The 27872-nt window shown below is 38.7% G+C and overlaps 1 protein-coding gene across 47 annotated transcripts in view; it reads left to right on the top strand.

The window, feature by feature from the left end:
- Window positions 1-27872, top strand: part of LOC144686370 (poly(rC)-binding protein 3) — a 169721-nt gene that overhangs the window by 96187 nt on the left and 45662 nt on the right. The window lies entirely within an intron of this gene.

The raw sequence follows: 27872 nt of genomic DNA, 5'->3' as shown, positions 1-27872 counted from the left end.
TGATTTAAATCTAACTTGCACCTCCTGGTTTAGACTCTGTCTCAGTGAGATTTTTCAATTTGAATGGTTAAAGAGTCTTGCTGTTTCTTGCCCTACTCAAATGTCACAGCCCCCCTGTTGAGGATACCACTGTGGATTAGAAGCCCAATGAAAGTAAGTGTCTGCTCAAAAGCCTGCAAAGTAAAATCTGTAGGCAGTTATCAATGTTGTGAAATGTGAGTGTCTTTCTTTTGGCACCAACTTAAACACAATCTGTAACCTCATGGCCTGGCCTATCCCCCACTCTACCATTATCACCAAGCCAGGGGTTTAATGACGATTGCAGGAAGGCATGCCAGGAGCAGCACCAGGCATGTCTAAAAATGAGATCAACCCAGTGAGGCTACAGCACAGGATTACTTGGGTGCCAAACGGCATAAGCAGCAAGCGATAGATGGACCTAAGTGTTTCCACAACCAAGCTCTGCAGTCCTGCCAGATCCAGTTGTGAATGGTGATGGTCAATTAAACAACTCACTGGAGTAGGAAGCTCTGCAAGTATCCTAACCCTCAATGATGGGGGAGCCCAGTATGTCAGTGCAAAAGATAGGGCTTCAGCCAGAAGTGCTGAGTGGATGATCCATCTGTGCCTACTCCAGAGGTCCCCAACATCACAGATGCCAGTCTTCAGCCAATTTGATACCCTCCAGGTGATATCAAGAAATGGCGAAGGCACTGGATTCTGCAAAGGCAATAGGCCCTGACAATATTTCGGCAATAGCACTGAAGACTTATGCTCTAGAACTTGCTGCGCCCCTAGCCAAGCTGTTCCAGTACAGCTACAACACTGGCATCCAGCCGGCCATGTGGAAAATTGCCCAGCTATGCCCTACACAGCATGACATAACCAACCTGGCCGATTACCGCCTCATCAGTCAACACTTGATTATCAGTAAAGTGATGGAAGGGTCATCAACAGTGCTATCAAGCTACACTTGCTTCACAAACTGTTCACTGACACTCAGTTTGGGTTCTGCCTGGGCCACTCAGCTCCTGACCTCAGTACCTTCATTCAAACATGGAAAAAAAGAGCTGAACTCCAGAGGTGAGGTGAGAGTGACTGCCCTTGACATCAAGGCAGCTTTAACCGAGTGTGGCATCAAGGACCCCTAGCAAAACTGGAGTCAGTGGGAATCGGGCAAAACGCTATGCTGGTTGGAGTCATACCTAGCACAAAAGAAGATGGTTGTGGTCATTGGAGGTCAATCATCTCAGTCCCAGGACATCACTGCAGGAGTTCCTCAGGGTAATGCCCTAGGCCCAACCTCCTTCAGCTGCTTCATCAATGGCCTTCCTTCCATCATAAGGTCAGAAGTGGGGATGTTCGCTGATGATTGCACAATGCTCAGCACCATTTGCGATGACTCAGATACTAAAGCAATCCACGTCAAAATCCAGCAAGACCTGGACAGTACCTCGGCTTGGGCTGATAAGTGGCAAGTAACATTGACACTACACAACTGCCAGGCAATGACCATCTCCAACAAGAGAGAATCTAAGCATCACCCCTTGATATTCAATGGCATTACCACTGCTGAATCTGGCACTATCAACATCCTGGGGGTTACCATTGACCAGAAACTGAACTGAACGGTTTTTCCTGGACTAGCCATATAAACACTGGCTACAAGAGCAGGTCAGAGGCTAGGAATCCTGTGGCAAGTAACTCACTTCCTGACTCTCCAAAGCCTGTCCACCATCTACAAGGGCACCAGTCTGGAATGTGATGGAGTGTACTCCACTTGCCTGGATGAGTGCCTGTCCCAACAACACTCAAAGCTTGACACCATCTAGGACAAAGCAGCCCGCTTGATTAGCACCCCATCTACAAACATTCACTCCCTCCGCCACCAACACACAGTAGCAGCAGTGTGTACCATCTACAAGGTGCACTGCACAAAGCTCCTTAGGCAGCACCTTCGAAACCCATGACTGCTACCATCTAGAAGGACATGCGTAGCAGACACATGGGAACACCACCACCTGGAAGTTCTCCTCCAAGCCACTCACCTTCCTGACTTGGAAATATATCGCCGTTCCTTCACTGTCACTGGGTCAAAATCCTGGAACTCCCTCCCTAACAGCACTGTGGGTGTACCTACACCACAGGGACTGCAGCGATTAAAGAAGGCAGCTCACCACCACCTTCTCAAGGGCAACTAGGGATGGGTAATAAATGCTGGACTAGCCAGCGGCATCCACATCTCATGAATTAATTACAAAAAAATTTGCAGATTAATGTAATCTAAGCATTCTCCTATCAGACTTTTGTCTTACGGTTTATATTCTCAGAATTGCTTGAGAACTGAATGTTTTGTCACATCATCCTCCAGCTCTGCATCATTTGCGTGTATTTGATATTTTAAACTTTGTTCTATACTTGTAGACTGGTTATCTGATTAAACTGAGAGGTGTGATCACTGGGAACTGAAAAGGTTTTTGATCAGTAATATCTTGGTTTGCCTTTGAAAGTCATGGATTCTGTAACTTATTACATAGTGATTTACACTGTAGCCTGTCATTTACCCAGATCTATGATTTGCTATAAAATGAACACATCAAGAAATAGTGTAAAAATATTTTCGTTGAAAAGAAACTATATAAAAATATAAATAATCAATTTGTAAAATAAAGAGCAAAACAAATGCTTATTGCAGTTTGCATTTAATTATTTTGATTAAAGATAAAAACACAACAGGCCGCCTATTCATGTTTAAAATGAGGACATAACGGATGCAGTGAAGTGTTTCCTGAATCTGACACAATTCAGAAATAAGCAGCATTGTGGACACATTTGGCTTGAAGGGAGATACTGGGTGGTTGGTTTTGAGGTCGCTGAGCATTTTGCTCATTCCTACTCATTCCCTTCAACCTTTTCCCCCCTTTGCAGTTCTATACATATATCAATAAATATCTTCTTTGAAAAAAAGTTCCATGTTAAGTTGTGTTCACCAGAAGGCTGTTTGGAGTCCAATGAAATGTACCTGGATTTCTAAACTGGAAGATTAACTACGGTCCCAGTAAGCTGACTTAGCCTTTCGTAGAGCTCTTTCTGAGCTGTGGTAATACTGGCGCAGTATGGTAGCCTGCAGCTGTCTGGTCAGAGAAGTGGTCTTTTTGTTCGTGCCATCGGAATGATGAGACGCTTTAACGTACAGTAGTCAGAAGACTGGAGCGGAGGATTTGGGAAAAGGTTTTGTCACGTGCCTGGGACCCTGGCTCATATGATTCAGTTTTGTCCAATCAGAATATTCTGCTCATTTTGGATCGGACAGACAGAATCGCTATTTTGTCTCAACATTATTTTTTTTCCTTCAATCGTTGAACAGTGTGTGTGACCATCTGTTCATATCCACATCAAGCAAAAAAAAGTGGGGCAAGAACAAAGCTGCTTTTTGGGGGTAAGATGATTTCGAAGGATTTAGCTATGTCATTAACACGGACAACTAAAGTGTCCCATTTTCGTAATTGTACAAATTGTCTGATCGGCCAGATGCCATTCTCCTTGTATCGTGCAGTATTGGTCAGTTTTATTTCTCAGTTGTTGATTTGATTTAAGAGCTTGATAAAATCTTTTGTTAATGTCAATGAAGAACTTCGGATTTGGTAAGAATTTAAATTTTTTTTCATTGTATGTTTAGCTTTCCAGCTGAAGGTGCTAACTTTGGTGATTTTTACACCGTAATTGGACATTATTGCTTTGATTCAAATGCACAACAGTAATTTGTCCACTCCCTCTTTATAGAAACCATATGGTCAGGCAGAGCATTGTTTGACAGAAGTCTACTCCGTGTTGGTGTTTGTTAGTCTAAGGCTCATTAGCCCAAGAGATCACTCGCTATTTTTTTCAAATGTGGAATGCATTTTAGTACTCTGTATATTTGTGAATTTATTCATGTTTGAACAAGTAAGATTTATAGTAAAAGCATTTTGCTTAAATATTTCAGCTTTAACAAGGACTTGCATTGTGGGAGGGGGTGAGATTGGGAGACAGTGTTGGGTAGTATTTTACACATGATTATTTATTATAAACCTGCTCCTGATTCTAGTTGGCTGTAGTCAGAAATTGGACTTAGTGGCATGGATATTGGTCAGAACTATTTAAATAAATGCTCAAAAATATTTTGAAGAAAGCGAGCAAATTTTAACCTAGGCTGATGTGTGTAACGAAGATTTCTTAATAGCTTATTATTAGACTTTGGAGTGCAGCAATTGCATGAAAGATTTGCCTCTGTACTGTATAATAAATTGGAACAGATTTCAGATCACAGTCACTACAATGTCATTCTACTGGCTTTATGAAGTAATCCGATGCCATATTGTGATCTGATTGTGTGCTTTTCGATTAACTGAAACGCTGGAGAACTTTGGGTTGGATGTGAAATTAAATATTTACCTGTTTATTGGATTGAATGGCGTTACTTTTCTCTAATTCAGTCCTGCATGTGTAACATAGAAGCAAAGAAAGTGTGTAAGTTTTTTTTAATTGAGGCAATCAAGTAATTGAATAAATAATCATTAGTGAAAGGCACAGATGCAGAAAAAAGGAAGTAATAACATTTTTGGTGTTAGATTCTCACCTTTATGTATCTTCTACTTCATTTTTACAAATAACTTATGACTAATTTGGGGCTTTTTGAAGTATGAACCAAACTGAAGATCATTACCGTACCAGAATATTGATGCTGAATCTCAATTTCAATTAGCTAATTATTCTTGACTTGTATAATCTGATGTTTTGTAGACTGAACATTAACATACTGGCACCAAAGGTTTCATGATGCTTGGGAAGCTCATTGTATTTTTCTTATTAAATTTAATATAAGACGCATAGAGGTGTTGGTATCTGTATTTATGTGCGTACACATTCACTGTACTATTGTAGCCATCTTCTGTGCAAATTAATTGTATCTGTACTGAGTATGTATTGCTGAATATTCAACCACCAGTCCTTGTTGGATGTTTGTGCCCTTATATATATTTTCTTGATATTTTTGTGAAACAACCCTGTTAAAATGCAGCTGCCATTTCTCAAAAGTGACCAAGCACCATTATATCTAATGTTCAACTTTGTTTCTCCTGTAGCGCTAATCATCTTGGGTATTGTGGTCACCTAAGTGTTCTCATGAAAAATAATTGGGTTCACCCTACTCATTTCCACAATAGTGCTTGGTACACAATTTAACTGCATTTGTGACACATGGTGTCAACCATGGCTCAGTAGTAGAGGTCTTGCCTCTGAGATAGAAGTAGTGAATTTGAGACCCCCCCTTCCAAAGCTTGAGCACAAAATCATTTTCAGTGGGGGATTCCTGCACTATCAGAGATCTTTCAACTGCCTTCTCACAAGAAGATCCCACGGCACAAATTAAAGAAGAACAGGGAATTTCTCCAGGTGTTATGCCCAACATTTATGCTTCAATCAACACCTAAAACAGATCATTTATATAATTGCTGTTTGTGGGACCATGCTTTGCGCAAATAGGCTATGTGTTTCCTACATTATAATGGGGACGAGGAAAGTATTTCATTGGCTGTAAGGTACTTTAGGATGAACTCGTTGTGAAAGGCGATGATGCAAAGGTAAATTTGTTCTTTGCATAACTTAACAGGACCCTGTGACCTGAGTAATAACACAAACTAAGAAATGTAATTTATCTTCATTTGTACTACAAAATTGTAAAAATTTCAACTTGCCCATATTTATATATAATATAGATGTCCTAATACCTTTACTGAAACCTCATTTTTTTCCTCTGCCAGGACTGCATTCATTCATGTTACATTGACCCAGTCTATTCCACATAATAAGCATCTGCTACAGTAAAGAAATATTGGTTAGGAATGTTAAAAGTTGCTTTAATATCTGCTGTGCACACGGTTCTTCAGCAATGGGCAGAGTGTTTGCTGCTGTGTACATTTCCCAATTTTTAGTCCAGCAATATGTTGGTTAATTATAAAAGTTGCCATGATATAAAGATAGCATGCAACATGCTTATGAATGTAGTACTGCCATCCTGTAAAACGTAAAGTTTGCCTCTGAGCATAAGCACAAATCCAAATTGGTACCACTCTTTCCAGAATTAAATAAAATTGTGCTCCACATAACTGCTGCCTTTGAACAAAATGGCAGCATACACATGGAAAACAGTAAGCAGTCAGTCTGTGCACGTAAAGTGCCATTTTCTGCTTCCAGAAAATTTCCTCTGCCTCCGCAAAAAAAAAATGGTGGAAACCCATCTGCAGCTGAGGTGGTGATCACATTTATCCTAAAAAAAAATACATTTCTCTTGACATTGCTGTTTTGCAGCTACTTTTTGAACTGACATAGTTTGGTGTTATTTTGTTCAATTACAAAAATCCTTGCCATGCCCCCCCTCTCCCTCTCCTGCAATTGTAGACACTTAAGCCATTATTTGTGAATCTTGATAATTGTTAGCAGGCTGTTTGACCATCATAGCCGATCTTTTCCTCATCCAATGTCCACATAATACACACTTGAAGTTTTATTGGTCAGGAATCCAAGCCAATTTTCTCTTAAATTGGGACAAGGAAGTAATTTGTACCATTCCACCATTCTGTGTTCATCAATTAATGTGGCTAAGGTGGGAATCAAACATGAACTCATCTAATTTTTCTCACAAGATAAAGTTGCTAATCTCATGCATAAACCCAGTTTGCCTCAATTAAGCATTTAATCCATGATTAAATGAAAATTTGTGTATGCATCTGGTATGCCAGTAATTTCACAAAATCCTCCCTCTTATAAAACAGATTCTGAGCATAAATGCAGAGAATCCCAGTTCTGGATTTTCCATGAGTAAAATCTCTAATGTGTTCATTTGAAGGTTGTATGAATGATCAACTTTAGCAGTGCCCTTTTTAAATTTCTGTTACATCAGGCCCTTCATCAATGAACACACTTATTTTAGAAATACTACAGCTAAGTACTTCTCTGCCAAATATTTGGCAACTGAGAGGCAACTATGATCTGCAAATGTCCAGAAAAGCATGCAAAAACATTAATAACCAATGTTTGAGCTCCTTACTATAACAATATGGGCTAAGGAGAAGTTAAATTAAACTACCAAAACTGCTCAGTTACTCATCAATTTAACTTTGTGCACACTTTGTGAAAGTTCTGAAGGTCATGGAATTTGGAAACTTCAGTCAAGTGGACTTCGAAGTTGTAATTAGGTCAGAATCGAAAAACTGAATAACCAAAACTTTCAGTATGTATCTATCATATACTGTTCATTGACAATAATTGTTTGATTGCACTGTTTTTGTTCCAATCTTAAATGACTATTAGAGCAAGACCTATAATTCCCATATTCTAAAAATTATCCCATTGAAGTGAATTGAATGAGGTATCACCCAAAAACTGCCTTGTAAAACCGTTTTCTACATAGTGTATAAATTTTATTGATCACATATTGGTTAGAATCAGATGTACTTTTTGGTATCTTGTTTTGAACATTTACAATTGGTGATGGCATTTTTCAAATTCAAAATGTTGACCATGCTGTCTTTTTAACTAGAAAGTGCACAAATAAAATGGAATATGCCCTATATTCATGTTGCCATACCACTTCCTTATTGGCAAAAGATAGAGTTGGAAAAAATTGTCTATCTTGTTTAAGTCACTGTGCAATATGAAAAAGTCAGCAATGTTTCTCTTTTTGAATCCATACTGTATTTTGAATGATGGCCTAGGGTTCTAATGAGGCCCTTTTGAGCCATATTTCATTGCAGACAATTGGTTTTTCACAGTTGACTCCCCCATTAAAGCATATTAACGTGGAGTGGAAGAAATGTCTGTCAGTCTGAAAATACGGATTTGTTTATGTAACTGAATTGGAAAGAACTGTAGTGCTTCTAAATGTTGTAAAACATGTCAACGCATTTCTTTAGCTGAAAGTATTATTTTGAAACTATTTTAAATTACAAATTAAAATTTAATGGAAAACCTGTTTGTGTTTGCTTTACCACAGACGTATGTTTTTAGCAATATTCTGTGGCATATTAAATGTTTATAAATGGCAATGATAACTGTAAAGCTTAAAGGGGTACATTTAGTTCCACTTCAGTGATTGCTAGCCTGAAAATTTCAGGTCTCATTCTTTCTGGATAACAGTTAACAACATTTAATATGTTTAATAGTTTAAATATTCAGATGCAAATTTTGGGGCGTGGGGATTGATGGGGGAAGAAAACCAAATATATCGTTTGGTTTGCCTCAACAAGGATACTGTGATTGAGTGGGGAGAGGAAGTTGAGACCAGAGGTGATGGCAGCTTTGTCCAGCTCTCCCTCCAAGATGTTGAAGACGACTGATTAGAAGTGACAGCTCTGGAGCCAGCTGTCACTGCCATACAAAGCACACTCCAAAAATGTGTATATTCAGGCTAAGGGTTTGCATAATTTCCTCGGGTTTACCCTAAATGTGCCACACTGACAGAAAAATCAGAGCAGTAAATCAAGAAAACTCTTCTGTTAAGATTTTTTGAATGATTTTAGTCGGATGCAAAGCCTTCTCGAAGCTCAATGCTTTGGAGGGATTTTTCTAATCAGTTCCCCTTCAGTTGCACCTTTAATAATCCTAGTCTTAAAATTTTACAGTTTAACAAAAGGACTTGCTGTGATTTTCAGTACTGTAAATCTAACGTATAAAGGATTTTTACATTAAGGGTACACTTCAAAGTAGCAATCATTAAGCCATGAGCATTTTAGTGGTGGTTGATAGGAACATAGGAAACATTTTTTTAAGCTAGTTATTTTCTGTGTATTCTATGAATGTCATTTTTATATTTATATAATATCCTGCCCCTTCCCCCAGGCTTACCACAATTAATGTTTGCTTTCTTTTGAAATTGACCGCAGAAGGGTGATATTCAAACTGTGTATTGATTGACTTGTTAGATTACTTGGAAACTTCGATCAATTATGACTAAACCTTATAGGGACATGGTAGTTTATTATGTCTTCCTATCCATACTGATCATCATTAGAATGTAAGTAAATCTTCAGTAGTACTGCCTTTCCCTTGATGGCTTTGAAACTATCCGCGTCATTGGTAAATTTAATTTGTTTTGTGTTTACTACTTTGTGTAAAATGTCACACTTTCTAATGTGCAATTACCTCAGAAGAAAATCACTCAAGTGCTTTTGTTTTTAACGTCCCACACTGGTACAACAGCTGAGTTCCTGGTGATAGTTGCCCCATCCGAAAACGATAGAAAAGAAGGATGTTGATGAGGGGGAGGTACGAATAATTTCCTTTCTAAGCAGGACCTTGGGAACTCTGGGTTTTAGTTCTATTGCTGTTCGGTAGTAAATCAAATTTCTGCCACAGGATCCACCTGTCTTCACTCCTATGGATGAGCACAATTATTCTTTTGGATTTCGAGGATTTAATCATGAATCAAACTTAAAAACATAAATAGGAACAAGAGTAAATTATGTGGCCCTTCAAACCTGCCCTGTCATTCAATGAGATCGTAGCTGATTTGCTTCAGCTCCACCTTCCTCCACTATCCCCATATCCCTTAATATCTATCTCTGTCATGTATATATTCATTGAGAATCCACAGTTCTTTGGGGTAGAAAATTCCAAAGATGCACACCGATTTGAGTGAAGAAATTTCTCCTCCTCAGTCCTAAACGACCGACCTCGTAATCTAAGAGTCTAACCGCTAGTTTTAGACTCTGACCAAGAGATGCATCCTCCCAGCATATACACTGTTCAAGGCTGTTAAGAATTTCATGTTTCAATGAGATCAGCCCTTATTCTTAACTTGGAATGTAGGCCCAGTCTAGGCAATCTCTCCTCATAGGTCGAATACTGACTTTACTGTCTCACCAGACCCTATTCCTTAATGTGATTAGCAGGAAAAAATGCGTGGTAGATACCGGTTCGACATGATAGAACAAGATGTGCTTTTGTCAGTTGAATTCATCTACTTATATGTTGTCTTCCTTTACCTTGACTGACGATTTACCTCTACCATAGAACCCCACCTGTCTGTCCCATTTCCCCCACTTCTCTCACATTCCCCTCCCAGAACCACGATAAGATTCCCCTTACCCTCATCTTCCACCTGAGAAACCTCCACATTCAATGCATCAAGTTCAGCCATTCCTGCTACCTCCTGTGCCACCAAACATTTTCGGCATTCTGCAGGGCCTGTTTGCTCTGCAACATCTTTGTCGTCTCCTCTATTATCCTAAACACTTCCCCTTCCCATGAGACTTTACTAATGCAGGAGATGCAACACTTACCCTTTCACCTCCTCCCTTCCCACCTTCAAGGCCTCCAAACAGTTTTTCCTGATGAAATAGAAATTTACTTGTACTTTCAGTATTTTGAATTTGCTGCTCACGATGCCCCTCCTCTACACTGGGAAGACCAAAAGCGGTTGCTTTGCTGGGCATCCTTATTCAGTCTACAAGCATGACCTGGTCTCTAATTTTCTGATGGTTCCTGCTCTGACCTCTCTGTTCCTAGACTCCTACACTGTTCCAATGCACCTAAATGGAAGTCTGAGGAGCAGCACCTCATCTTTGGGTGAGGTGTTTGGCAACCTTCTGACATCAAGTTCACCAATTTTAGATTGTAACCACTGCTTCCGTTTTTTAATTTGTTTAAATTTTTTGGCAATCATTCTGCTATGCCATTTATAGCTCCTCTAGATCCATCATTTGTTTCTTGTCCTGTTAGTGTCTCTCTTCCTTTCCTCATCATACCATTTGTCATTTAATTTCTCCTGCTTTCCACCCTTTTGCTGGCCTTTCCTTTTGTTTTGGCTTTCCCTCTTTCCTTGCCCCTGTACTTCAAACCTATTACTTCAGGATTGGAAATACAGATGTAAGGTCGCAGATCTGAAACTTTAATTTTGTTTCCCTCCATAGGTGCTCCCTGATCTGAGTATTTCCAGCATTTTCTGTTTATATTTCAGATTTTCCACATCTAATATTTTGCCTCTTTGTATTGTTTTAACTTGTGGGCCCTAAGGTTAGATTTTAATAGTTTGATTATCCCTGTGCATTGGAACAAGAGTTTGGAGAAACATGTTAGAGATTTATCTTTTGAGGCTGGCTTGTAGCTGATCATTTCCCATGGGATTTAATGGATCAGGTTGAAACCCACCTTGGGGTAAATTGCACTCTCGGTGGAACTGGCTGGCTTAAGTTGAATTTTCTTGTTCGACACATAACACAACAGATGTTGTCTACTTTAAGATGACCACAATCGACTCCTAATTTTTATGCCTCAATTTTTTTGTCCAGATTTTGTCCCATCATTGATCCTGGCATTTTTCACCGCCAGCCAATAAATAATAATCCCTTTTATCTCAAATCTCTGTCGCCTACTTTCCAATGAGTATCCTGCCCCTACCACAAGATTGCCTCAAATTCCATGAACTTCACCTGTAGCTAGCAAACTTTTTATAGAACACTCTCAAAGACTTCTGAAATTCCATTTAGGTAGGAGTGTAAATTTTGACTCAAAGTTAGAAACGAACTGCCTTTTACAAAATCTTGGCTGATTTTTGCTTTTCTAAGTAATCATTTCCTGTTCCACTTCGGTTAAGAGATTTGTACAATTTTATCAATACTGATTTGGTTTGTACTTTATTCCTTTTTTGAATGGTATAATGCTTACTGCCTTTTAACCATCAGCTACTGTTCATGAATCCAACAAATATTGCAAGATTATAGTGTAAGCGTTCCAAATTTCTTCACCCATTTCTTTTAACAGCTTCAGTTGGAAACCATCTGACCATGATTTTATTTTTGAATCCCATTTTTTTCTGCCCATATCTTTCCTCCATTTCTCAATCTCTACCCTCTCCCATATCGCAGAGTTTCATAATGGAAAACATGTACGCATGCAAAATACTAATTTAACAATTCTGCCATGCTTTTGTTTCTTTCGGTTAGAACTTCTATGACAACTAGCAAGAGGTGTAATTTCAAGTAGGCAAGTCAGACAGTGATCAGAAATAAATTGAATATCAATCCCACATTAACTGGTTCCAGTACCAAGAGTTTGGCACATAAGTTTTCTATTCTCAAGCAGTACAAGATAAACTAACAAGGACAAGATAACAGACAAAATTTGTACCACATACTCATCACACTGATTTACCTGCTTGGTATCCAATTGGTTCAACAGTATCAGGCCTATCCCATTGAGTACTTTCCTGAAAACTCTCATCATTAAAGAAACCAGTGACTTAATTCAATTATAGCTGTTTCAGTTGGCACTGAGCGGGAATCGTCTGTCAGTATTGCCTCCAAAGAAGAAGTGATTCCTCCAGTTCTGATTAATGCCAGAGCATTTTGCTCCATTGGTGCAGAGAAGTTTGCACATTTTTTGAAGCACTGGTTATTCCATAGTCATTCACTGATTCTTCCTCAAGAGTTATACATTACTCAGCACTTTATTCAGTACGTGCCATCCCTTCTGGAGGGACCAAATCCGTTCCCTGCTTTCTTCCATTCACATGCTGACCAGTGCTCTTTGTCTGTTCAATATGTCTTAAACTGTTTAAGAGACAAAGTGTGCCCCAACCTTTTAAGAGTTTGTTATCTGCAACATGGACAAAACAGCTGAATTCCAGTTGCCTGCTGTTGGCATCAAGGCAGCATTTGACCATGCATGGCATTAAGGAACCCTAGCCAAATAGACATCAGTGAGAATCTGGTAAAATTCTCCATTGGGTGGTTGTGGTTATTGGAGACCAATCATTTCAACCACAGGACATCATTACAAGACTTGGCCCAACCATCTTCAGCTGCTTTACTAATGACCTTTCCACCCATCATAAGGTCAGAAGTCATGATGTTTTCTAACAATTCCTCCTATAATGAAGCAATACATGTCTGTGTGCAGCAAGACATGGACAACATTCAGGCTTGTGCTGATAAGTGGCAAGTAACATTCACGTGCCACAAAGCCAGGAAATGGCCATCTCCAACAAGAGAGAATCTAACCATCTCCCTTTGACATTCAACTGTATTACTATTGCTGAATGCCTGACTATCAACATCGTGGGGGGTTACCATTGACCAGAAGCATAACTGGACCAGCCACTTAAATACTGTGGCTACAAGAGCAGATGGGAGGCTGAGAATGCTGTGTGAGTAATTCACCTCCCAACTCCCTGAAGCTTTTCCACCACCAGCAAAGCAAAAGTCACTTACTTGGCTGAGTGCAAGTTAGAGATTCACTCCCTCCACCACCAGCATACTGTGACAACGGCAAGTACCATACACAGGATCCACTATATAACAACTCGCCAAGACTCCTTCGACAGTGCTTTTGAAATCCACAAAGTTTACCACTTCGAACAAGGGCAGCTCACACATGAGAACACTACAAATTCTCTTCCAAGTCACTCACCAACCTGACTTGGAAATATATTACCATTCTATCACTGTCATTCGGTCAAAATGTTGGAACTCGCCCAACAGCACTGTGGGTGTATCTACACCAGATGAACTGCAGGAGTTGAAGGCAGCTCATCACCTTATGGAAATTAGAGGTGGATGATAAATGCTGACCTTGCCGGTGTTAGCAACTTCCCATGAATGAGTTTAAAATAGCCTTTATGCTCTAATTTAATTATAAGATTGCACTGGGGCAGGTCCTTTGTAATATTCAATTTCTTGAACCATCATCAAATATGTCTTCTGGAACACCAGCCAGGGAGTTTGGGCAAAAATGTGGGAATATCATTCCTAGTGACAATTGATAGGATTACGTGGAGTCAGGAAACCTGAGCTGAAATTTTGTATCCATCACTTGCCAAATAAACTGTTGTCTACCAGATGTGAACCCTATTCCCACTGACTATGTTAACAGATTGGTATGTTGGCAGATGGACTTTCAAGCAAGGATCAGCCCAGACTGTCTCCAAAATCATGGGCAGTCAACTCCGGTTCAGGTTAAAACAAGAATCTCCCAAGATTCCTTCAGAGAAAATCTCTGCCGTTGTATACCTTTTCAAACCAGCTCACTGTGAAAGCAAGGTATGCATGATCTGTCATCTAGGGGATGGCACTTTGCTATCTAACTTGAGAGCTCCCAGCAAAGCACTAAGATGCCTTTCATTTTGAAGAGCTTCTTAAGTGAAATTAGAATGTGCATGGCTGAAGGTCATGCCAGCAGACAGAACAGCCCAATTTGGTGCATGTAACCTATTGGCAGAGATAAGTGATTTCTTTGTTTTTGTTAGAAAAACAAAATCCTGGAAAAACTCAGCAGGCCTAGCAGCATCTGTCAGCTCTGAAGAAGGGTATTACGGACTTGAAACGTTGACTCTTTCTCTCTCCACAGATGCTGCTAGATCTGCTGAGTTTTTCCAGCATTTTCTGTTTTTGTTTCCGGTTTCTAGCATCCGCAGTATTTTGCTTTAACCTTGTTTGAAAGCCTGTACTATCACAAACCAGGGTACAAAGCATGACAGCTTATAAAGAGAACTCCCAGCGACTAAACTTGGCCGGTGACTTGAGAAGGGCTTCCTCACACCAAAGTCTCTTTGCCTCCAATCCTGTCTATGCAAGGTAATCTAGACAGCAGGAAAAGAACTGCTTCCCCTGGTGACAAAACGGACTGATGATAAACCCTGGAAGGTTGCAGGTTAGAAGAATGAAGAAATGCTGCTAGCTGATGTTTTGTCCCTTTTATCAGCTATGGTAACTTATTTTTGGAGAGGGCCTATCTGTGGACTTATAAGCAAATATCAAGTTCATCATCTCTTCCCTGGTCCCTCTGTCAAAGGAAACAGCATCTACTGAACATACTAAAATAGATTGATCCCAGATGCACTGGTGGGGCTAAGAGCAAAGGCTGGTAGCGACTATTGGCTGTGATTATCAGTGAAATGGAAATCGAGTTTACAAGAAATGCAACGTTTATTATATTAAACTCAGCACTATACTTATATCCTATTTGTTTGAATTTTAAATATTTATCTAGGTTTAACAATGATTTTTCAGTAACCACTTCTATTGAGAATGTCCACATTATGGACCATGACCAGTTGCAGAGCTCAAACACTCAGACTTAAGGCATCTTGATCCAATCTGTGCTTGTTCGTTTCTTGTTTGGCTTATGCTGTTTGAATTTGTGGAGTGGAGGTTTTAAAAAGGGCTGTTCTTAATACTGCTACCTCATTTCTGGATAAATGCCGAATTGGTACATCAAGATTTGTTCATATCAGTACTTAAGATGCATACAAATTAACATGAATATGGATTAAAATTTTATGTGCCTCCCTCACGCCTTTGCATCACATAAAGACCAAAGGTTCAAATATCCATGACCAATTTTTACTGCAAGGCCACAAGTGTAAAAGATATCTTAAAGGATATGATTGTACTGCTCATTCTGACACAAAAGTGGTCATGTATGAAAGCCAGTGCAAACTGCCTCTTGGCACGCATATTGTTCCGTCTGGAGTATATACAAGTGCAGTATGGTGTCATTTAATTTACAAAATTGCTCACTGGGTATGTCCCTAAACCACTGTGCCCCCCACCCCTCCTTTAACTGTCCTTTAAACATTCATACCTTCTACCACCTTTCCCTTTCTTCCACAAACCACATCTAAGGTGAATATTTACTCTACTTACACAACATTCTGAAATACTGCAATTAATATTGATTAGATGCTGCACAAGTGCAAAATTAAATGGGCAATTTAGACTTGCAGTGCACTGAACTTAGGTACATAGTGAAAGAAGCAAGTTCTTAATGCCTTTATTCGGTAATTCTCTCACTTCAGCTCCACATATTTATAATTTAAGGAATACGCCACAATCATTCAAAATTTTCCCCTCACTGTTGGGGTATTCACTTTTTTGTCACTGCTGCGATATCTGAAATCATCTGTTCTCAATGATCACTAAATCCAGATTTTATCTGTACTATAAGCTTTTCCTTAGAATTTAACTATGCTGGTAGAATGCTTTATAGTTTTCTCAAATAACCTTTAACAATCAACAGCAGGCCTTTCACAAATTTTTGCCTTTGTCCATTCATCTGTTTTTGGAGGGCTACAAACCCTCATCACTGCTAAACAATGGTGAAAAACTTAATAGCGCTGAGCAGTTTTATTCATATTGTTCTGTTAAAATGATCAAACTGAGAAAAATGTTGCCCTTTTCTGAAGGTTGCCCCTTTGGCTTCCATTTTTCTCAAATAGCTATGCAGTTCAGTTAAGTTGTACTAATATTCAGTGTGGTCAGGTGGTTGGTCAAGATGAGAGGATTTGAGAAGGGCAGGAGATTCAGTCAGATTAAACAGTTTTATCCAGGATTATGTCTGGGGCTTTGACAGGAACTGGGTGGTCTGATGCTGTAGCCACAAAGAAGTTGATGTACTGCACTGATCTGATGTAGGCCTTGGGCCAGAGGAGCAGTGGCTGTTGTGAAATGCACAAAATAATGGTATGAGAATATGCTCATCCGTGATAAGACCAGAGAAATGCTAAACAGTTGTGTCAGGAGAAAACAGTGCAAATAGAATGCAAAAATCTTTACAAAAAATTATAATCTTTAGGATGCTATCAAACTTACCTAAATTATTGCAGAAACTGGTAATAAACTTACATTTACTTCTATATCTTATTTCCACCTATTCCATGCTTTGTTTTACAAGTGCAGTTATATATTGAAAAGATTGAAGCCATTTGGTCCCCGCTCCAAACTATATTTCCTAGCTACTGACTCCATCCTTCTGCTTTGGCAACAGTCTGAAACTAAATCGGTCTCTTTGCAATCATAGTGTCATATTTGACCCCAAGTTGAACTTCCAACCACATACTTGCCATCACTAAGACCACCTATTTCCACCTCCGTAACATTGTCGACCATCCTTGGTAAAGAAAGTGTGTTGGAAGGTGAAAAAAATTGATTGTGACCAGCTCAGCTCAAATGCACCATAGAATTCATCTCTTGTTGCTTTGGATGTAAATAAATTAACCTTATTTTAATCTCAACTGAGTACTAAAATCAGAAGGATGATTATGGTCAGGGTTTCTTTTTGGCTTATTTTTAAATTCCCAAACGGAGCAAACTGGGTGGGGGTGGGGGAGGGCACATCTTTTAAACCTAGCCAAGGTAACAAGTTTTTGTGGTGGCATAGCTGTGCAATTAAGGCACAGGATTGGTAATAGACTAAAAAATTGGACAGACTGTACCTAGACCGCAAATACATAATGATCTATTTGAAATATTACAGTAAATGCAACTGAAGCATGAAATGTCTTTCAAAAATCTGGATAAGGTGGGGAATCTCAATCCTTTGACCTTTTGGATCTAATATTTTTGTGGTGATTCATGAGAAATTATGTTGCTTTTTGGTTTAAGGTTCAATTTGTCTTATTGTGGCACTACCTATTAAAATATAGTGCAGTTAATCTCAAATTGTTATATTTCATTGGCCAGAATTCTGAATTATTATTACAGATATAGTTAATACAGTAAGTCATGATCTTTCCCTTTATATTATTATACTCTCTGCCTAAATGAGTTCTGTTGGGTAATTCGTGCTGTACCCTCTTGTCAGGTGGAGATGGTCATCATGATTCTCCTCATCTAGTGGTATGAATAAAAATGATCTGAAATATTTTTGTAAAAAAATTAGTGTGGCAGCGGTGAGGATCAACAGAGCATGAAGCGTGTTTAATTCAATAGAATAGTTCATGGAACCATGAAGATTTGTTTTAACACAGCACTGCTTGCTTTGTTCATATTAGGAACGTACAATTGGAGCTTTTCCTCTACTTTTGGGCTTCAGAAAATGTTTTCCCTAGTGGTGAACTCAGTCACCTGATGACCCAACAATATTTAAATTCCCTTCCTCACAGTAATGTTACAGTTTGATAAAACCTTGATGTAAAGACCGAATAGAGCACTGAAGTAGAAAGGAAGGGTGGATTGTGACGAGCTTAATTGTACCATTAAGATATCAACCCTGAATTTGCAGTAATAATAATGGTGAGGATGTCAGTGCTCACTGGGTAAAACAGGCAGTAACTTCTGGGGTCGCACGTGCGCTGATAAATGCAGAAATCGAAGTTGCTTTCGAATGTACCCTGCTCCTCCACAGGGTACATGTTGTTGGCAGTCTTTACCAATGGAATCGCCAGAGGTTACCATTTTAAGGCATCAAGTTAAACCATTTACTCCCCCTGCTATTCTCATGTCAAATACCAGTGAAATACTTTAAATTTAAGCCTTGTTCAATTGGGATCAATCAGGATTAAATGAGTTTCATGGCATGCTAAGTCATAATTACTGTTGATCAACCTGCTGACCCTGAAAAATTAATTTTAAGATGTGGAGCTGCATTCCCTCAGAAGAAGATTAAATTCTCATTTTTTTAAATATGTATATTTTTTTGAAAGTTTGAGTTGGAGAAGTTAATAGTCTATCCTGTTTGCCATTTAAAAAATTTTGTTTTCTCCTACCTCACCCCAGAAGTGCCTTCTGCAACAATTTGAGCTAAAGCATCTTTACTGGTTGATGCAAGTCTGGTATGGGGTGTTTCTCTTGTATTGTTTCAGTTTAGTTCACTTATAAGAGACTGAATAGAGTATTGTCATTGTAAAAAATGGCACACAAAATTGAAACAAGTATATGCAGTCATGATTTAGGCTCCATTATTTTCCTCCCTCCTATTATTAAAGGCACAGCTACACATTTATGTTTGAATGAACATTTAGTATGTGAATTCAATTATCAACATGTTCCAGTATGTGACTCTCAGGCAGTGTTTTTGAGTAATCTAGGACCCAACTTCATTTTGAGAAAGCATCCTGACAAGTTATATATAAGTATTTGGATGTGCACTTGCGATGCCATGGCATACAAGGCTATGGGCCTAGTGCTGGAAAATGGGATTAGAATAGTTAGGTACTTGTTTGACCGGCACAGACTTGATGGGCCGAAGGGCCTTTTTCTGTGCTGTAGACCTCTATGACTCTAAGTTGCTATTTTAGTGCATTGTTTAATCATGAGGGCAGTTGAGGATGAAAGTTTAATTTTCGTTCATTAACAGTGTGGAAGCTACATTGAAAAACACCAACTTCAGTATATTTTATTACAAATTCACATGTTTTAATATTGGAAGAATGGGGCTGCACAGATCTATAATTATGAATAGGAGTAGGCCTTGAGCCTGTTCCATCATTCACAGGGGTTATTGCTGATTTGTACCTTAAGTCCATTCACCTGACTTCGCTCTATTTCCTTTTAAACCTTTGTTTAACAAAAATCTATCAATCTCAGATTTTAATTATTGAGTTAACATATTTTTGTGAGAAAGTGCCCCACACTTCTACCACCCTTTGCATGAAGAAGTGTTTCTTACTTACTCTTCTGAATGCCTGGTTCTGATATTAAGATTATTCCCCTTATGTTAGACACCCCCGCACAAGCAGCAAAAGGTTTTCTCTCTCTACCCTGTCAACTGCTTTCAAATTGCCAAAAATCTCAATCAAATCATCATCTACATTGCAGGGATTACAAGCTTAGTTTATGTAAGTAATCACCCCTCATCATTTAATCCTTGGGTCACTTAACATTCTCATGAATCTGTGCTGCACTCCTTCCAAGGCCAATACCATGGATTGTAGTGTATAAGTCGACCCAGCGTATAAGAGGACCCAATTTCGTTAGCAGCAGGAATCATTTTTAGGTCTATACTTGGAGGACAAATCATTTGTGCTATGAAATGCTATACTTGCATTAGGAGTCTCCCTCAATTTTTTACCTCCGGGTGAGTAAAACATGCATTTCTAAGTCAACACAATGGGAATTTTTTTATTACTATACGTTCGTGGGATGTGGGCGTCACTGGCTATGCCTACATTTATTGCCCTGTTCAGAGGGCAGTTAAGAGCCAACCACATTACTGTGGGTCTGGAGTCACATGTAGGTCAGACCAGGTAAGGACAGCAGATCTCCTTCCCTATAGGACATTAGTGAACCAAGTGGGTTTTTACGACAATTGGCAATGGCTTTGTGGTCGTCATCATCAAACCCTGAGTTCAACAAAGATTTCAGAGCAACAGGTAGTTGGTGTAGCTGCTTTATGGAACAAAAATGTCCATTGTTGAGGTGGAAGACCAAGATCGTTCAGCGAGAGATTCAAAATCACCAGTTTCCAGCGATTCTTCATCAGACAGCGGCAAAAACGCAAGCACCAAACCTGATCCCGAGTGGAATCCTTATGATGATGCCATAACTAAAGTGACTCCTAATTAATCCAATGAACTCTGCATCTGATGCCTCAAACAGTGAATTTTTGACGGATTTTAAAACATTTTGATTGTGGTTAAAGATACCCTTGTAGAATTAATTCATTCAATGAAGCTTGTCACGTTGATATAATTTGAATTATACTGGTGGTTTTTTTGACATTTCAAAATGGTGACCAACCACGCCAACACTGACAGTTCACGTTTTATGCTCTGCATACAAGTCGACCTCCATTTTTGGAAGGACTTTTTGAAGTTTCACAGATTGACTTATACATCGTGACCTGCAATACATAGTTTCTAAAGTGCAGTGCCCAGAATAGTGCACAGTACTTCAGATCTGGTCCAACCAGGGCATAGCTGTAGCTAAACTTCCTTTTGCATTCTAGCCCTCCAGTTGTGCAAAACTTGATAGCAATTATAATTTCAGTAACTTGTCTTTTCCTCTTGCTCCCACCACTTTCAGTCCCTGAGACTATAATCAAACGACCTGTTCCAGCTTTATGCAGCTGAAGAGCTAGGTTACATAGAATATACAGCAGGGAACAGGCACCAGTCATCCTGGTGTTTATGCTTCATTTGAACCTCTTCCCATCCTCCATCTAACTCTGTCAGCATAATCCTCTGTTCCCTTGTCCCTCCTGTGCTTATCTAGCTTAAATGCATTTGTACTATTAGCCTCAACTACTCTCTGATAGTGAGTTCCCCATTCTCGCCACTGGGTAAAGATGTTTCTTTGAAATTCCCTATTTAATTTTTTGGTGGTTAGCCTCAATTGATGGCCCCTAGTTTTATTCTTCCCCATCAGTGGAAACATTCTCTCTCTGTCTGCTCTATCAAAACATTTGAGTTTTTTTTTAAAGATCTCCTATTAGGTCACCACTCAGCCTTTTCTCTTGGAGAGAATAGATCTGGCCTGCTTATCCTTTCCTGATAGGTATAACCTTTCAGTTCTGGTATCATTCTTGCAAATCTTTTTTCACCCCCTCTACTTTTAAATTCTACTTTTCACCTTCTGGAAATAAACCCTAGTGCTGGTTTTCTTTTGCTATGGCCTATTGCCCATATCACAAAGTTTAGTGATTTGTATTCCCAGATCCCTTCGCCCCTCTACCCAATTTCGATTCTTATTTTCCAAACATGTGCCTCATTTTCCTCACCAAAATACAATATCTCGCACTTCTGTTGAAATTCATTTGTCAATTATACTCCCATTCTGCAAGTTTATTGATCTCAAGTATTGACTCAATAGATGGAAAGGCCTCCTTCTGTGCCGTTGATTCTGTGACTCTTCGTGTAACTTGTTGCAGCTCTCCGCAGTGTTGATTTTTTCCCTCCCAAATTAGTGTAATCTGCAAACTTTGGGGATTATGTTTCTGATTTGAATCATTAATATAAACTATGAACAACAATGGGCCCAGCAATGATCCTTGTGAAACCTCCAGTTTCAACCTTCTACCAGCCTGAATAGGTACCCTTAACTCTGCTGTGCTGTGTCTTGCAGCCAGCTAGCTGTCAATTCTGTTGTGTGCCCTGACCTCATTCATTTGTTTATTACGTGGTACCTTAATTGCAGGCATTTCAGAAATACTCTATTGACTGCATTACCTTTACCTCTTCTCTTTGAAGAATTCAAGAAGTTGCTCAAACAAGCATTTCCTTTTTGAAATGCATGTTAACTAATTAACTATATTTATTTCTAGATGTTTTTCTATTTTCCTTTTTTTTGTAGGATTTCCATTATTTTTTCTATTAGAAATGTTAAACTGATTGGTCTATTATTCTCTGAAAATGTTCTATCTCTCTTGAATATAGGTGTAACATTAGCTAGGTGTCTGTTCTCTAGGACTATAACTTTTTCTAATGAATTATTAGATATGTGTCATAGTGCTTTTGCTGTCTGTTGGCTAGATTCTTTGAACATGCGTTCTATCCAGACCAGGGATTTTATCCTGGCTTTGATTAATTTATTTTATATTCCTCCAGTATACAAATAGTTGTTTGGTAGTACAGAACTTGAATATTACTGAAAAAAGGGATTTTTTTGTTGAAGCTTTTCAACTTGCCCTCATATCAGGACAATTCGCAAGAATATCAAATGTAAAGAGAACAGCAATTTATATGGTGTGAGAAGAGTGTGAAAGCGCACTCCTGATGAGCGAAAGACGAAAAATTTCAACCAAAAAAAGTCTCCTTTTCAGCAATAATATTTCTCCTCTATTTTCAATGCAGCTATATCATTTCAAATCTCACCTTCCGATGTCAAGTCCACCAGATTGATTTCCCTGGTAAATACTGAAGCAAAATATATAATATTTTTGCCATTTCGCTATCACTGCCTGTGATTTTATTTTTGACCATCCCTTGGTGATTCTCTTCCCAACCCTAGTTTCCTTTTTTAAAAAAATTGTGCCTGTAGAATATTTTACTTTACAGCCCTTGATAATTTAATTTCATAATTTGTCTTTGCCATCCCAATTTTTTTTTACTCTTTTCCTTGTCTCTTCATATTCTCCCTTGTCATGCTCTCCCCTGCTGTCCATGTACTTAGTGTATGCCTCTTTTCATTGCCTTGTTCCCATATGCCTTTATTTATCCATAGTGTCTCATTAGTGTTTGAGTTCATGTTTGTATTTTGGTGAAATTTTTCCTGTGCTGCGTTGAACAATATTTTAAATGTTTCCTAATGCCTTTTCAGATGATTGTCACTATTATCCATTTAATTCTACTAAGTTCTATTCACAGCCCTTCAAAATCAGCTGCTCTTTAATTACCCTTACCCTGGTCTTTGTTATGCTTATGTCCTTCTCTATCATCTAAAACAGTTATATTATGATTGCTAATGCCAAGATGTTCCCCTACTTTCACTTCTAGTATCTACTTTGCTTCATCTTCTAATGGTAGATCGAATAGCAAATCCTCCCATGGGTTTTTAAAATACTGGTTTAGAAAGGAGTCCTGTACATTTTGTAGGAACACTTCTATCCCTTTTACCTATCCCTTCTGGCCAATTAATTTTGGGGTACTTGAAATCTCCCTTAATATCCTGTTTTTTTTTTACTCATTTTCCTAATTTGTTTGCATATTTTTTCCATCACCACCTTATGATATCAGATGGTCTGTAGGCTACCCCTATTAATGTAATTGTTCTTTGTTATCTTCTATATCCACCCCCTTGGAAGTAAAGTGGTCGCTCTGGATAATGAGATGGCTTAGGGTAGAAAGTATACAGGAGTAAATGGATTTTTTTGATTTATCAAGGTGAAGCTGGTGCATTTCCTTAGGATCTGTGTTGGGACATTTTGTTCTAAAATTATTTGGGCATGCACAGAGAGATCAATGTTTTCTTATACTAAGGTGTGTGACAAATTAAGGAAGAATCCAATTGGCTATAGGAGAACGGAGACAGGCTAGAGTGTTGGTCAGATAGCTAATGAAGACAAATGTGAGGTACACTTTGTGAAAAGGGAGATAGAAATATAACCTTTTTCTATTAATTTATGGGATGTGGGCATCACTGGCTAGGCCAGCATTTATTGCCCAATTCTAATTGCCCTTGAGAAAGTGGTGGTGAGCTGCCACCTTGAACCGCTGCAGTCCATGTGGTGTAGGTACACCCACAGTGCTGTTTACAATGTACCCCGTGTCTTCTAACTTTAGCCATTGTCCAAGTGACAACCTTACCTTCATGGGACCTTAGTCTTCAAACGAGTTTCTATGAAGTACCAGGAAGTTTATCCACTCCATTCCTGAATAAAGATTCCAGATTCAGAGGTGCTGATGCACAGATCTTTAACAGCAGAGCTGCATGTGGAAAATAAAGCCATATGTGTACAGGTGGGATCCTGGATTCTATTTGTAGTGTAAACTGAAGACAAAAGCAAGGTTATGCCATAGTTGCATGACTGTGCGCAGGGGATTTTGGAGAAGTAAAAAAAATGTTAATTCATTAGGATAATGTGAGGGATGAGAGGATATACTTATGATGAGAGACTTGAAAATCTGGGGCTCTATTCACCGGTGCAAAGAAGATTAAAGAGTGATCTAATAGTGTTCAAAACTGAAAGGATTTGAGAGGGTAAATAGTGAATGATTATATGAGTTGCTCAAGGAATTGATAAAAAAGAGGGCATAAGTTTAGGATTAATGCTAGAAATGCCAAGGGGGAATTTAGATGTATTATGATATAACGGATTTTTGGAATTTGGAATAAGAAATGTTTATCAAAGGTGGCTGTGAAATCTATTTGGATCAACTTTTAAGAGGAAGAAAAATATTAAAAGCCACAGAGAGCATTTAGGAATAAGGGAGTACCATATGTAGCTCCAGCACGGAACTAGCAGTGTTCTGCCTAGATAGGATGGCCTGAAGTGACAGCCTCCTGTGCTTCTCTTCTGTAATTTTGTGCATTGAGTAATCTTGAGCTGCTTCTGAGATGGTTTCACCCTGTGCCATTGCAGATGCAAAACCTGTAAAGAATCCCTTGTAAATATGTATTGCTTCCCAACTTTGTATGTGGTTCAGCTGCTGATGCTTATGGGAGCGGCTCCAACAACAGCATCTCACTTGACCAGTGTGATTAGTGTTTTTAAATTGGACTGTTTGTAACAATCATTGTATTCGGTTTTTAAACATTGATCTGTGCTGAGTTAGCTGTCCTCAATTGAAGTGATACTGGGCGCCAGACAGTAAACCTGAGTATTTGTTGGCAAGGGAGGAGCAAATCAACCAATGTTCATGATGATGTGCAGTTTCTGGAGCCTTGTTGAAAGGCATGCTAGTGGATTTCAATTGAGGCAGTAATCCTAATGGTTGAATAGTCATAATTGAATAGCCTGTGGGCATTTGCTGTTGAGGCTAACACATGAAAAACAGTCAGTTGGGTGAGTAAGGTGTAAATGCTCCAATATGACTTGCTGCTGCAGAAATTAGAGGTATGAGGAAAGAATACATTTTAAAAAACACCGTTATTGTGTATTTGCTGTTTGTATCTGAGTTGATGCGCAAGATTATTGCGAACATGGGAGTAGTGAAACAGATGTGATTTAGAGCAGAGAAAATACTGTAGATGTGCCCAGATATGAAAAATGACTTGGAATACCTAGGGAAAAGAGCCAAATCTTCAGAGAGCTGATGTGATTAATCATGCTTCAGAGTAACTTTGATCAGCCTATTGAGACCTATGAAATGAAAATGGGATCTTTACACCTCATGTGTGCAATGCGCAAAGCAGCAGATCATGCCAAGCAGAAATGCTTTCAGAGATTGTCACTTGTGTTACCTTCCGATATACAGCACTATTTAACTGTAATTAAACCTTTTCAAAACACAAACTTAGAAGGTCAGGAGTATTCCTTGGACTTGTGCTAACAATGAAAATCCATGTTGCTAGCTCAACTCCTCCTTGCTGTTGCTGCTCAAGAAGATGTTGATCAGGAATCTCCACCTATAGCAGAGTTCCAACTCCTGGAGAAGCAGCAGCAGGATTGTGTCAGGGCTAGATGAGAGTTAAGGGCACCAGCATGAGCTGGAGGAGAAGATTCCAGCTTGACCCAGTGGATGAGGAAATACAAGACTGTTCACCATTGACATCTGCAGTTTTAAATCCATTCATCAAGAGTACTAACTGCATTTCCACATTCTCTACAATAAATTGTGGAAAGTTCCTGTAATGGTCACATCCTTATCTTAATCATAGAGTATTGGGTTTGTCTGCAGCTGAAGTTGTGGTAAATCCATGCTCCACTGCACTTTCTGTGCGATTACTTGGGTCTATGATCAGGGATGTGCTTTTGAGTTATCAGTTTTATGTTTTAACACTTTTTCAAACATCCAAACATTACAAATAAATTAAAGGTTGAAACAGGAAAACTGGCAAATGTCCAACAATGTACAGTGCAAATATATATTTTTCCCCCGAAGTTAAACTTCTTGGTTCAAATACAAACACATTTTAAATTCAAAGTTTTTTAATCATAAAATGCCAACAGCAGAGAAGGAAGCCATTAAACCCATCATGTCAATGTTGGCTCCCTACATAAACAATTTAGCTAGTCCCACTCCCCTACCTACTCTAATTCTCATACTAATATAGTAGTAGTGCATTATTTTCAATATGGTACCAACGGGATGGCAGTTGGCATAATTGTGCATATTTGTAATATAATTTGATATCTTCAGATCTGGTGAGGCAGGATAGCTGGATGGTGTCTTTCTCAGCTGCTTTTGAGCGTGTCAGTTTTTGGTAGCTTTCTTTGCTGGTCCTTTGTCCTAGTTTCAGATAGGGTTTACATTTGTAGTGTCATATCTATTGATTATGTTACTAAGTCTTCATTTGAAATTTAGACAAGATCTTTGATCACAAATCAGACTGCTTTGAGATCCACTCTTGGAGCATGTTCTATTTATACCTCTGTCTCTTCTCTCTTCCCTGCCCTCACATCTCTAACTGTAAATATTAACATATATCATTGTTGTACCCTTGGAGGAAAAGGTTTAGTGAGGGGTGAAAAGCCCTTGGTTCAATACCAGAAAATGCTGAGAGAATTCATGCTCTCTTTAGCTGAAGTGAGTTTCATCCTTTCTTAAACAGCTGACTACATGTACGAATTCTATGTAGGAAGGAATGGGGAGGGAAAAGTTGATCTTGATTATATACAGCTTGTTGTGGAACAGCCATGCAAGCACTCTGCTATCCTCTCAAGAGTAGAACTGGATGTGTGCTGCCACACAGTCTGGAAAACAGGTTAGCAGCCAAGCAACGTTTTCAGAAATGTGGAAATAAACTGAAAATAAATGTTGCTACTCGTTGAGAGCTGGAAAAGCAGAAAAAATTATCTCAGAAAAGCAAATCCAGGGATTAATCAGAGCTCATAATCCTTTCCTTGGAATGGTTGCACATTATCCAAATAGAGCAGGGTTTAATTTTGAAGGACAGCTACTTAAACCTACAATTCTTTACTCCTACTTGGAATGAAAATTCTATAAATGTTAATGCACTTTGTATATAAAACAGAAGAATTGCTCTGTTAGTTTATGTTTAGTGAAAAAATCCATATTTCTTCTCGGTGTTGCAGATCTGTCACCTGATGTCAGACAGTGATTGTTTCAAATGGCCATAATTTGTGAAAAAAATGTTTAATTTACATCATCATGAAAACAGTGATATGAAATCATAGACTGAAAAGTTAGCATACAAAATGTTCACTTAGAATTCCTCTTTCCTTGTTTTCATGAAGGTATTAACATGTAAAATTTGAGTACTAATAGTATAATTGCATTTTCATCCCAGATGTGCTGCACAATAGTGATTGTGGTAAGGAAGGGTTAGATTTTGTGCAGATAATCTAGGTATGAATTCAATTTTCTTCTGCCTTGTTAATTAGCTGTGCATCCTTACAGCATTTAGCCTGTCTCACTTCCAGTCAAGAATCATCTGAAATGCTTGAATGCATCATTTTTAAAATTCAATCTCTAACTTCTAGAATCAATCCTTACTTTCATCTTCATAGGTGGAGTTAAAAAAACAGTTTTCAGCAGCAACTTGTTTTCAAATTTTGAT

This window comes from Cetorhinus maximus, chromosome 11 (genome assembly GCF_964194155.1).
Source record: "Cetorhinus maximus chromosome 11, sCetMax3.hap1.1, whole genome shotgun sequence".
Taxonomy (NCBI): Eukaryota; Metazoa; Chordata; class Chondrichthyes; order Lamniformes; family Cetorhinidae; genus Cetorhinus; species Cetorhinus maximus.
This window is presented reverse-complemented; position numbering and strand designations above follow the sequence as displayed.